Genomic DNA, 12,714 nt, shown 5'->3' on the forward strand with positions numbered 1-12,714 from the left:
AAATATGACTCTAAAAATATGTATAATGAATCACATATCAAAATACTCTGACTTATATTTTGCTATTCCTCGAGCAAATTATAATTAAATCAACTAATATTTCAAGATAATCCTTAATATAAATCTTCAAAATATATTCAACTTCAATGCGTATATTTGTGTCTAATCCTAAATAAATTTCTCAACTTTAAATACTCATAATCTTCATAAATTCCTACTCCTTAGTACGAACAATATGTACTTCTACATTCATCAAGTATACCATTTTAATAAGGACATTCAATCTCAAGATATTTCTGTCAAGTTCCCATATTTTTTTCTATTCCAATGGACATTTCTTTTTGGAATACCACCCTCCACAATCCTTTGGTATATACTTTTCATAATACATTTCTACATATCATACTAGATTTATCTCATGACTTTTTATGAGAGATTTTTGGATACTTGTTATTGTTCATCCCAAAGGCCATTAAAAGAAGTCCATGACTTTCTATGAAATATTGAGTGTAAAATCGTATGTAATTAATAAATTGGTTTTCGACAGAGTTGATCTACCAAATAGTTAATAGAAATTTATATTTTGTTACTATTATTTAATTTATTAGTAATCTTGTGATAATGATAGGTAATAATAATATACTTCAAAAAAATAAAAGACGACAACAAAAAAAACATAACGAACTAAAAACAACAAAAAAAACAATTCTTTTTAACAAAATAACAAAAAAAAACATAAAAAACTCTCCTATTTGATTTCTCTTTTAATATTAGATCTCCTCGAAACTAACACATTTAATATAAAAATATTTCTCTAAAGTATCCAAATCATTATATTCAATCGAATCCCATCATCACAAAACATTAAAACTATTTCGTTATACCACTAACAATCATCATCAAGGTCTATCAAATAATCTTCTAAAAGATACCCACTTGTTACCCATATCGATCTATCTTTATGCCCACGAATCACCAATATCTGCTTGTCATACATAATTTGGTAGATATTGATTTGCCTAATGTTACATAACTGAATGTAATTGTAGTCATGACTATTGCGAGTTGCCACAACTTGGAGAGGTTATGCCTTAATCTGTGTAAGTTGTTGAATGATATCGAGATATAGTGGATTGCAATTAGGTGCCTAAATTTGAGGGTTTTATGTTGAAAGCTTTGTTGTGGTGTTGGTGATGTAATCATGTCTTTGAGTTATAGCACATGCAAGTAGATAATGAGCTTGGATCTTTCTTACTTTTTGATATATGACAACTCTCCTCTTTTCTATCTTACTGGGTTACATTTTTTGTTATATTTCTTATGGTTCATGCATTTTATAGTTATATTTTCTTCTAGTTCATGTATTTTTGTATCTTTTTGTGAAGTATTTCTTCTAGTTTGTTTTATCTTGTCAAATGAAACATTTTCTTATTTGCATTGACATAATGTAAAGGTTCTTTGTAGATTTTAATATTTAGTTAATTAAAAACACACCTTGAATCTAAATTTCATTTTGTTTTATGATGTGTGAAAAGAAATGAGAATGCATCTTTGAGTTCCATGTTATTAAGGAATTGATATGCTACCCATAAAGTGGAAAATGATTTGTAGTTATGGGTCTCTTGTACTTACTTATGGTTCCCTTAGAGAATAACAAAGTTGATTCCTTGATGATATCTTTGTAGAAAATTCCAGGGGTTATGACTTATGAGAGTTTCCTTGGTGAATACTTGTCATGTGATGCTCAAAATTAACCTTTTCAATAAGAATACACTTTCTTTTATTATGATTTGTGGTTGTTTGGTACAACAATAAATTATCATTTTTTCTTGTTTGTACAAATCTTCTACAGATCACCAAAATATGTTTACCTTTGCTTTTGAAATTACGATACCTCAATTATTTGGTTTTATAAGGAAGCTCTGCTATCAATAATGAAAGTATGGTATCCCCCAGACAAGGGTGGACGTCACTTAAGGTATTTATTCTCAAGAAAATATGGACTTTTTTAACTCATTCAAGAAACTAGTAAATACATGTGTTGTGTATACTCATGAAAAATGTTAAAAATTTCGTATTATGAGAATGTTACCCACGTAGGAGTGTCTTCATTAACAACCAACACAAGTTGTGTATACATCATTAACTTAACGTACGAGTCAACATTAATTTCTGCACTAATTTATTTAGGGTTATCTCATACATTCCACTAAAAATAACACTTCAACTATATGTCAAGTCAAAGACATACATAGGGAGTAATGACAATGAATTTTTGTATACAAGTGTAACTTCTTTTAAGAAACTTAGGCCCGTATTTCTTTTTTTTTCTCTCTCATAAACTAATTTCTAGATTGATCTGCAAAAGCATCAATTCCTTGTCAACTCATTCTTTTAGCATAAGTAGAAAAGTAACACACATATATAGCTTAACAATAAGTAATGTCCGCATTGAATCAAACAAATTCTAACATGTGGGCCATGTAACTTTTTTTTCTTTTTTAAAGGCTACAAAAGCTTTCTCAATTGCAATCCATCCAGTTAGATGGTTTCTAGGTCACATGTTCGTGACTCAAAAGCATTGGAAATTGGTATGTATCACTTAAGGAGTTAAGCTTAAGTAAGTGTTTGGGGGTGACAGCCAATGATCTTTCATCAATTGTAATGAAACCTGCCGATTTGAAAAGATAGACACCACACGCTGTAGAAAGAAACATTAATCATGTTCTGATTGCCCACATCACAAAATCATGCAAGTCCCTCGTTTATTTGAATATGGGGTCGTGCACCCTTGTTCCCTCACAAGCTTTCTTTCTGATAGGGCAAAGTTTTTTTTTCAGGAGCTTGACCTTACAATTAATGTAGTTGATGACAAAGGTATGTTTTTTTCATCCTCTTCCATTAATCAAATTGATAAGAGTGTTGTATGTATAAATGATGTTGAAAGATATTTGAGAAAATTACTGAAATGGGGAAAGCGAAATGGAATGAGGGAATTTTTTTGAGGAAAGTATGTTTTTTTACTAGATAAATGATGTTTAAAAACATATTTAGGAAAAATAATGACACATTTACGAAAAATAAAATGGAATGAAGGAAATTTTATTAGAAGTTAGGACTCTAAGAGGAAAGCCTCATATTACTGACATACTTTTTCTATTTGAATAAAAATGTAAATACCATATGTAGCTTAAGATATTTAGTCTGTCCCCATTAAGTTAAAAGGAATCAACTTAATAGTTGCTTTTGGTTGCTCCACCCTTGAAATGATCAATATTTCATATTGTGAAAACATCACAAATAGCTCGTTGATATTTAATTTTGTGCAACTATTGGAAGCTAAGTATGAATGTATGTCGAGGATGTTTTCGTACTACATCTTTAGGGCTAAAGGCCATTTCCATTGGATGCAAGAAAATCACAGAGATAGACATCAATCAATGTTGCAATGTAGATAACTCTTGTATGGTTCCACATGCTTGTTTTTCACAAAACCTAATAGGTAACCAAATTAGCCCTCACATACTTGTATATATCATGCACATTGTGATTGATTCATACAAGTATCATTTATGTTGTTCCTAATGAATACTTGCATATTTGGTCATTTTGGTGTTATCCATATTCATTTTTTGTATACCTTAGTGCAGAAGTTGGGCTGACATACATTGGTAGCTTCCAGAGTTTACAATTATAAAGATTTTTCATATTGAAAGGTTGACTCCGGTTGGACTTGTGTTTGTATTGTAGATCTATAGAAACCTAGTGGATGTGGAGCTTCAACATTGGTTTGAAACTCTGCTATTGAGATCAACTCTTAAGATCTTAGAAGTCCGTGTTTGTGTTATTCAATGGAAACATCAAGTCTATGATAACTCATTTTCATCCACAATTTCTTTCATCAAGAACAAAAAGTATGTTTTAAAATTCATTTGATGACATATGCTTAGGTGTTGTTTCTTTCATCACTTAACGAGCTTAATGGGGTTGAAAGTATAAAATAAACCTATTCCAATCTTAAAACTTGAAGAAGAAAAAGTAGGTTGCTGTACTAACATAACCTGCTTTGTGCAGGTTAAATTTATACATGTCTGTAGCCTAATTTATATTGCGAATCCATTTTATAAGTTGCATAATCCTTTGGAAAAAATTTATTTTAACTTCTTTTTCTTGTATTTATATTTTTAAAGGAAATTTCCATCAAACATTTAACCATGTTTTTTAATACGTGAAGGTCTTTTTTGCTAATATGAATTATATAAACAATCACATATGGCCTTGTTTCCTTTTTCCATATTTTTTTTGTCATTTGTTCCATAGTCAGTTATTTTTTCAGGGAGTGCAGAGATTTTCAAGAACATCTTTCTCCTTCAAGGTTGTCATGAACTTTGTCTCACTATTCTTGAGACTTTTTTTAAGTTTCAAAGTTGTAGGATTCGGGACCTAATTCTATTTATCTCCAAGGGTACATTGTGGATTATTGAACCCTTAGTGATATGCATGGTATTATCTCTCTCAAATGACCAAGTTCATACATTTTCTATGAAATTCCTATAAAGTTTTCTTACATAGAGCGTTTCCTCTTCACTATTCAACGTGATGCCTCCCATATGCTTAGCCATAGCTTCTTGGTTGGCCACCAAATTCTCAAACTCTAGAAGAGATCGACGAACCATACTTGACAAAGTTTCTATATTTTAGCCTCTATCTGTGGATGTTGATCCTCTCAATTCAAGCTTTTACAATGAGGGATTTTGCATCTAGTTCATTAATCTTCTGACATATCGACTTGACCTAGTGGAAATATCGAGAAATTGTCATGTCACATTGTAACATTGACAGTAACTCATTCTCCAAAAGTTGTAGTCGCGAATCATTTTTCTTTGAGAAAATTGTCTTAAACGTGTCCTAAGCTTCTTTTGCTGTTATCTCGCCTTGAATATGCTCTAATATCTCTTCTTCAACTGTGGCATTCAAGGAAAACATCAATTTGCTTGTTGTGATTCTCCATTTACACAAGAGGCCACTAACATCTTCCTATGGTGGCATAGTTTTGCTTCGGTCAATGACCTCTCATAGGTCTTATCCTTGTATGTAGGACATCACACATGTTGCCCACGTATCTTCGTTGTTGTTGAGTTTCTTGATCTTTCTGATGACTTGGAAATCACTCGTCGTGTTGGTCGTACCTCAGTAATACCAAACAAGTTGGTTTCGACACAAACTTGAAGAATCACAAGCTACTCACGATACAAATATAATCACTCATTAACACAATCAAGAAACATTATGCTACTACTAGATTGTTAAGCATAACTCTTTATGCTGGAAACACTAATACTTTTTATTAAGACCACTTAAGATGACCATACACTTTGAGAGACTACTACACTTTTCTTTCTCGAGGTGTTTCTTGGATAGTTTGGAGCAAATGAGCTCCACACCTATTATAGGTGTTTCTATCTACTATTGGGAAGTTTCAAGATACTACTATACACTTACTACTTACAAGATACCTCTAGAAATTTATATTATGTCGTAGAGAAGTCTATGATGTTTCCATGCCTTCAAAAATCTTCTTCCATGCTACTCTAAAATATTTTAGATTCTCTTGGTATGTTCTGGAATCCATAGTCTTCCACAATGTTCTAAATTTTTCCATTGCATTTTATTAGGCTAGCGATGATCCTTCAACTGAACGCGACTTCAAATTGGTATTCAATTACTAAATGATTAAGATTAAAGAATCTCTCAACTATGCTTACCCATTCTGGATCCTTACCATCGAAGGTCGACATTACTAATTTTCTACCTTTAATTGCAAAAAATCAAGTAGGATCTGCATTACCTTTACCGATTGATTAATCTTTGAAATTACGACTTTCTGCTACACCAACACTAGTTGGAGTCTTGATTATTTTATATATTAAAACAAATTGGCTTGTGAAAAGTGTAGTTTTATCGTTTTAAACTTTGGCCACAAAAGTTTCTTATCTTAAATTTTGGCTATAAAGTATAGTTTTAAGGTTTTAGACTTTGGCAACAAAAGTTTGTTATTTTAGACATTGATCACAACTGACCTTAAAATTTGGCACAAAAATTTCTTATTTTAAACTTTGGCCACAAAACTTTCTTATGTTGATAGATTTGGTCCTTAGTCTTTTATAGGTTCATATTTCCCACGCTTTTAGTTTTTCGAATGCCACTTTTCACCACTACTTTGTACAATGTCACTTTTACCCCTAAAAGTTCAACATCGACGTTTTCCATCCCTTTACCTTTCGTATATTTGAATGTTTGCAGGTTTGACATACAAGAACATTCCTTGTAATTTATGGAATAGGTCCATGTGTAGAATTATATTTACAAGAATGATGCATATGTTTAAAAAAAACTACATAAGTGCCCCTTCTCAATAACAAATTTACAAAAGCTAGGTTTGGTCCCTACTTAGAAAATAAAATATCAAAAATGGTCCTTATAATTTACAGTAAAGGTCCATGTGTAGTTTTTTTTATAGAAAAGGTCCATGTGCTTAAGAATTTTGTATGTTGATAGGTTTGGTCCCTATGTAGAAAATAAATTACAAAAATTGTCCCTATAATTTACAGAAAAGGTCCCTATTCATATTGTTTTAAAAAAAATGGTCCATGTGTTTAAAAAAATTACAAAAATAGTTCCATTCTAATACAAAATTTACAGATTACACCCCCACAAGGCGGAGGCAATATCGCTATAACTATTGATTATTATTGATTATTGGAGGTAATTCAATTATTTTCTTTAGTAATTGTTCCACCGCCTTCTTTAAGGATCCAATTTACGCATGATATGTTACCAATTTTTGACTGCAAACTTCCTCTTAGTGGACATATCTCCAGTTGTAACGATCACAATATGTTTGGTTCCATGTCATTAACACAATAAATTTTGCTCAGATGTAGAATACATTGTCACCATTGAGAGAAACTAAACTTACGTTGGTATCAATTTGCTATAATCTAGAGTGTTATAATAGGAATTGACTAGCTAATAGTCGAATCATTATGAATCAAAGGATTACATAGTGACTTCTAATCACCAAAAGTCCAGTAAACAAGAATTAGCTACTCATAACTAACTCATAAACTATTTTGAACAGGGTTAGCTAAAAATATATAACATTTTATCAAATAGACACCCTGATTAGTTATTCATTTTTTTATTGGATGAAATTGCATTATTTTCCGAAAAAAAACTAATTATTAGTAGTTAATCATAGCCTGAATTTTGATAAAGGATGCCCATGAAGTATTTATTTAGCAACAATTACAATCACTAATTTGGGAGAAGTCGAAGGGTCTCCATCGCCGAAACCCATCACAAGAATGACATGAGGTTAGAAACAAAAAGAAACCTAATGGTGGTAAACTTATAGATAATGCTACAACCTTCTTCATCTCTAATCTTCTACAAGTATGTTCAAACTCATTGCTTTGGAAGGTTTTTAGGTCATTTGGAACCTTAGTAGATGCCTATGTTGCTTTAAAGAAAGATAGGGTTGGGCACAAATTTGCTTCCATCCTTTTTTTAAATGCGAAAGAAAAGAAGTCATTGGAGGAAAAACTTTGCAATGTCAGGACTGATGGTGCAAAGATTACTGCTACTGTAGCCAAATTTGGTAGGAACAAGAAGATGATTCAACCCAACCAAAGGGATAACAAGTTGGTGGTGTATGATTTTAACAGTGCAGGCAGAAGTTATCTCCCTCCTTGCTCCCACCGGGCAAACTCCAACATATCTTTTAAGGATGTTACTGCTGGTAAAAAATCTCAGTCTACTGAGATTAAGTTTAACATCCCAACAATAAGGTATTTCCAAAATTAACTCTTAAGTATGAAGGTTTATGATTTTTAGCCCTTGGGTATGAGAAAGTTTGCTAAATGGTCCATAGTGGCATTTTCGTAAAATGAAGCCAGGGATTGGTACGTTGGGCGTACGTTGTTTACGTTGGGTGTATGTTGTGTACAATAGGGCATATACGCGTGGGCCTTAATATGTTGGGTGTACAACAGAGTAAGGGGTGGCGAAAGTAACAGTGTTTGTGGATGGAGTCATGTGTGAAGTTGCGCCAGAGTCCATATACCAATCTGGATTGCCTTGCATAACATGACACTGGGAGTGAAATGCTTGTGCCAAGTTTGCATCAGTAGTGTTGGAGTTTGTAGCATAGGTGTGAAGATTAGGACAATAGGAGGCGTAATGGCCATTAGTGCGACATAACTGACAGTTTGGAGGACGAAGACCCCCACGACCACGACCACCACCTCTTGAACTACCCCCTCCTCGAGAAAAGGAGCGTCCCTTGCCTTGAGTACTACCGTGAGAACGATTCTGTGAAAAGAAGGAAGCAGGCGGAGTGGCAGCATCATGGAGAGATTTTAGAAACAGTTCATGACTCTCTGCTTGTGACAAGAGATCACGAAAAGTAGGGGAGGATTTGTTGGTACGAATAGCTGTGGAGAAGGTCTCAAATGATGGCCCTAAGCCACAGAGAAACCAGTGAATCTTGTCCATGTCATCCACTGGTTGGCCGATTGCAGCCAGTTTATCACATACACCTTTAAAAATTCGACCATATTCAGAGATGGTGGAGGTATCTTTTGACATGGTGCGGAGAGAGTGAACTCATTCAATGGACGAGTTGCTGTAAGCACTTTCAAGAGCAATCCATATGGATTGAGCGGTAGTGAGACCAATCACTTTAGAAGCGGATTCTTCTGTTAAAGATGAATTGAGAAGGATTAAGGCCTTCTGATCAAGATCGAGCCAGGTGGTATACAGTGGATTTGTGGTCATCTTGTTATCAACCTCAATAGTCTCGGATGGCTTTTTAAAGGTACCATCAATATGAGAAGATAGCTTTTGATAGGAGACGAGAGGGAGCATCTGGTTTCTCCAGAGAAAATAATTGGTGGAACTCAGTTTGATTGGGATCATATGAAGAAGGGTATTCATAGGGAAGGTTCCATCATTAGAGGCGGACATCGTGCAGGTACCAGGAAAGAAAACAAAGCAGAGGTTCTATAGGGTTTTAGAGAAGAGAACGAGAGAAACAGAGGGAGGAAAATGAGATTCGAAATTTTAGGCTGATACCATGTGCGAATGATATTGAACGAACCACACAATAATGATGTGTGTTGTGTATATTTTTATTAAAAGATTACAATTGTATCTCCTAAAATAATGAAGAGATAATACACAATAATACATTTGAATATAATTCTAGATTATTATCTAATAGGATGTATCAATTCGATTCGATCCTTTTCAAGTGAATCCAAATTAATTTTGGTTTTCAAAACATGAATCTAAATAGTCCGGTCTAAACATAACATTGTTTATTAGGATGAAAGGTATATCTTTTTCATTCATCCTAATCAATTTGTCACATTCTCATCCCACAAGATATCCAAACCTATATTTCTCATCCCTCAAAATGCAATCATTTTATTTTATTATTTATTTTTTTTAAAATTAACTTTTACTAATTTAAAACTAAAAATATTAAAATAAAATTAAAAATAACATTTAATTAAAAAAACACACTACAACAAAAAGTAAGGTAAATCCTAAAATGAAAAATAAATGAAAAGAGATACTTTGAACATGCTAAACAACAAAATTAAATCTAACTACAATCACTATTTTTTTTTAAACGTAGGGTGATTTTTTAAAATATTCTAGATCACCTTGTAACGAAAATCGTTAATGTTATAGTATTCGTGACACTCATTTTTTGTTGCGTTTAAAACTTATTCGTCGAAAACTATGAGCTCCTGGGTAATCATCTTGTGAGTGAAAATAACATTAAACTCCTTAGTTTTTTCTTGCATATTCCATTTGATGTGTTGTACGATCTAAACCCTCAAATTGTTGTGCAAAATGATCCCTATATGTTCCAAAAAAATGACAATCTTTATGGATTTATCTGGTTATTTTCAAAATTGTCGATGTAAGCTTTCGTCAACGCCCCTTGTTATTGTTCATACCATTCTATGCATCTTTCGACCTATGAATAACATTTGTTTCAAATCAAATTGAATTGAAATTGGAGAAAGTGAGAAAAATTTAAGATAATTGGAATTGAATGGAAGAGGTGTGGTTTTGAAATGATATAAATTTCTTTCAGTTAACTATTTTAATTCTTTTTTTTGGGATTAATTCTTTTTTATTGGAATATTACTTTTAATTTATTGTTTTATATAATAAATTATAACCAAACTTCTAATGGCCATATCCAAGTCCAAGAAGGTGGTCTTAACCATAAAGTTTCCAACTTTATGGTTATGCATGCATCATTAAGACCCAAAACCAACTTCCTAGTTGGTCTTAACCATTAAGGACCTCCACACTTTGCATCCAAGCACTAAATAAGTCAAGAAAAGCATTTTTTATGACTTAACACAACTCAAATCTTCTGAAAAGTTAGCTCTTTTGTCTTAGAGCAACATTTACTCATTAAGACCAAGAAAAGGGGACAAACCTCATAAAACTCCATATGGCTAGATCTCTAAGGAATACAAGTAAAGTTCAAGACTTTATACCTTCTGGAGCTTCCCAAAGAGATGAAGATCTCAGATCTACAAGCTTGAATCCCACACTAAAGCTTCTCAAAGAATCCTTTTTTCTTTCTTCAACACTAAGAACACACACATACACACACACTCAAGCTCAATACACACAAGGACTAGGGCTTGCAAAATCGACTCAAAGAGGGTGGAGGCTGAAAGGGTGAGGGAAATAAGGTTATAAGGGGGATTATATAGGGCTCAACCCTAAGAATTAGGGTTTTCAATGTCTGATGAGTATGCCCCGCGTACGTATACGTACGCCCCACATACTAGGGCGCACCCTAGTACGCTAAGCGTACACACATACGCATGGCGTACTCTCATTCCTTCCAAATTATGATTTTGCCATTAGGGCTTCTCTTATAGGGACCAAAATGACATAAATTAAAACCATAAGGATAAATTTGAAAGTACCTAAATACCGGGTTGTTACATTGATACAGTTGAATATTTATTAGAAATTAATTTTAATAATTATTCATAAACTCTTATAATTAATTGGAAATTATTTATTTGATGGAAATAAGAATTTTCAATGGCAAGTAAAATAATATATATTATTTATTAGAAATTGATTTTAATAAATATTCCTTCTAAAAATCGTAGACATGTTAAAGGAGTTGGGATGACCTTTTGATTTGTCTAATAAAAAACATGCCTCTTGAAAGCATGCTTGGACCATATGATGGAGTATGAGTGACTAGGGACATGGTAGGTCTTAAAGTGCTAAGATCTTATGGTTAATAAGATTAGCTTAAAGACTTAGATAAGGCTTTCATTCATTCACTCTTGCATGCTCAAAACTGTAGACTTTCTTCCTCACTCTCTCATTCCTCTCTTGCATGAAGTGTTAGAGTTTTCGTTAGTTGCTTTTGCTCTCTTTGAGTTATACTTGGGTTTGACTCAAAGCTTAAGAGTTTACAAGACTAACATCTTCTTCAAGTTGGCTTCTTATTGACGTCCACTAAGGAAATGATTTTATCCATATTCTTCTACAGCTTTCATGCCTCCCCTTGAGGAACCAAAGAACTACAAAGGTTGCTATTTTCTTATAACTTCTATGGTGGTTGTTTTTCTTTCTCTTCCTTGCAAGATGATCCTTGGTGGGTGTAAACTTGTTTATGTTTATTTTGAAATTTCAAGTCTTTTGTTGTTATTATCTTGAGTTTTTAAAACTGTTTTTAAATAAAAACCCAACAGGACCATCTAAAAAGAGAGGGGATAAAAGAGATATATAGTAGACAATACGAAATCGGAAAAAAAATGGATGACAGTAGAGAGGATGAGATGGGAGAGAAGAGAATATTAATGAAGCGATGGAATCAAGAAGATTATTAAAGCAATCCAAGCAGAGTGATCATAAATTTTGAGGAGTCGCTAGCGGAGGCGTGACAACCGGTGGTGGCGGAGGCGTGATGTGTCGTCGGTGAATGTGGAGGAAAGGTTGGCGAGGTGGTGTGTAGAAGCTAAAGTCGTGATGAGTGAAAGGATTAAAGGTGTTTTTTTTTAATTTAGAAAATGCCTGCTAAATTTATAAGTGATTTTCTATTTATTCTATAAGAAAAGGACATCCAAACCTTTTTAGGTTTGTAATTCTTTTTTAAACAAACAGTTTTGATTAAAAGGTTTGTCCTCCCTACAAAGAGTAGACCTGACAATTTGATATACGACACGATTAACACAACACGAACACTATACGAGTTTTCCGTGTATGTGTTTTAGAAATTCGTGTTTCGTGTCTTACACGAGTCAAACACGAATTTACCTATTTAAACACATACAAGACACAATATAAATTCGTGCTGACACGTGAGACGTACAAACACGTATATACACATATATACTTTAGGGTTGAATTTTATATTTATAATATATTAGGGACCAATTTCGTAAAAGTCAATAATTAGTTTATAGCACTAGCTTAAAAAAATCATTAAATACGTGTCTATTCAAGTTTTTTCGTGTTTTCGTGTAACACGGCTAAAAAATGTGTCTATTCGTGTCGTGTCACGTGTCACACGAATTTTTTACGTGTCGTTTTCGTGTTTGATACCCCAAACACGTTTTATAATTCGTGTCGTGTTCGTGTTTAACAAATACA

General features: G+C 33.1%; 1 pseudogene; it reads left to right on the plus strand.

Moving 5' to 3' along the window:
• The first annotated feature begins 770 nt into the window (after nt 1–770).
• LOC111878268 (F-box/LRR-repeat protein 3-like) lies at nt 771–7,866 on the plus strand (annotated as a pseudogene).
• Nucleotides 7,867–12,714: the final 4,848 nt, after the last annotated feature.

This window comes from Lactuca sativa, chromosome 6, assembly GCF_002870075.4.
Source record: "Lactuca sativa cultivar Salinas chromosome 6, Lsat_Salinas_v11, whole genome shotgun sequence".
In the NCBI taxonomy this organism is placed as follows: domain Eukaryota; kingdom Viridiplantae; phylum Streptophyta; class Magnoliopsida; order Asterales; family Asteraceae; genus Lactuca; species Lactuca sativa.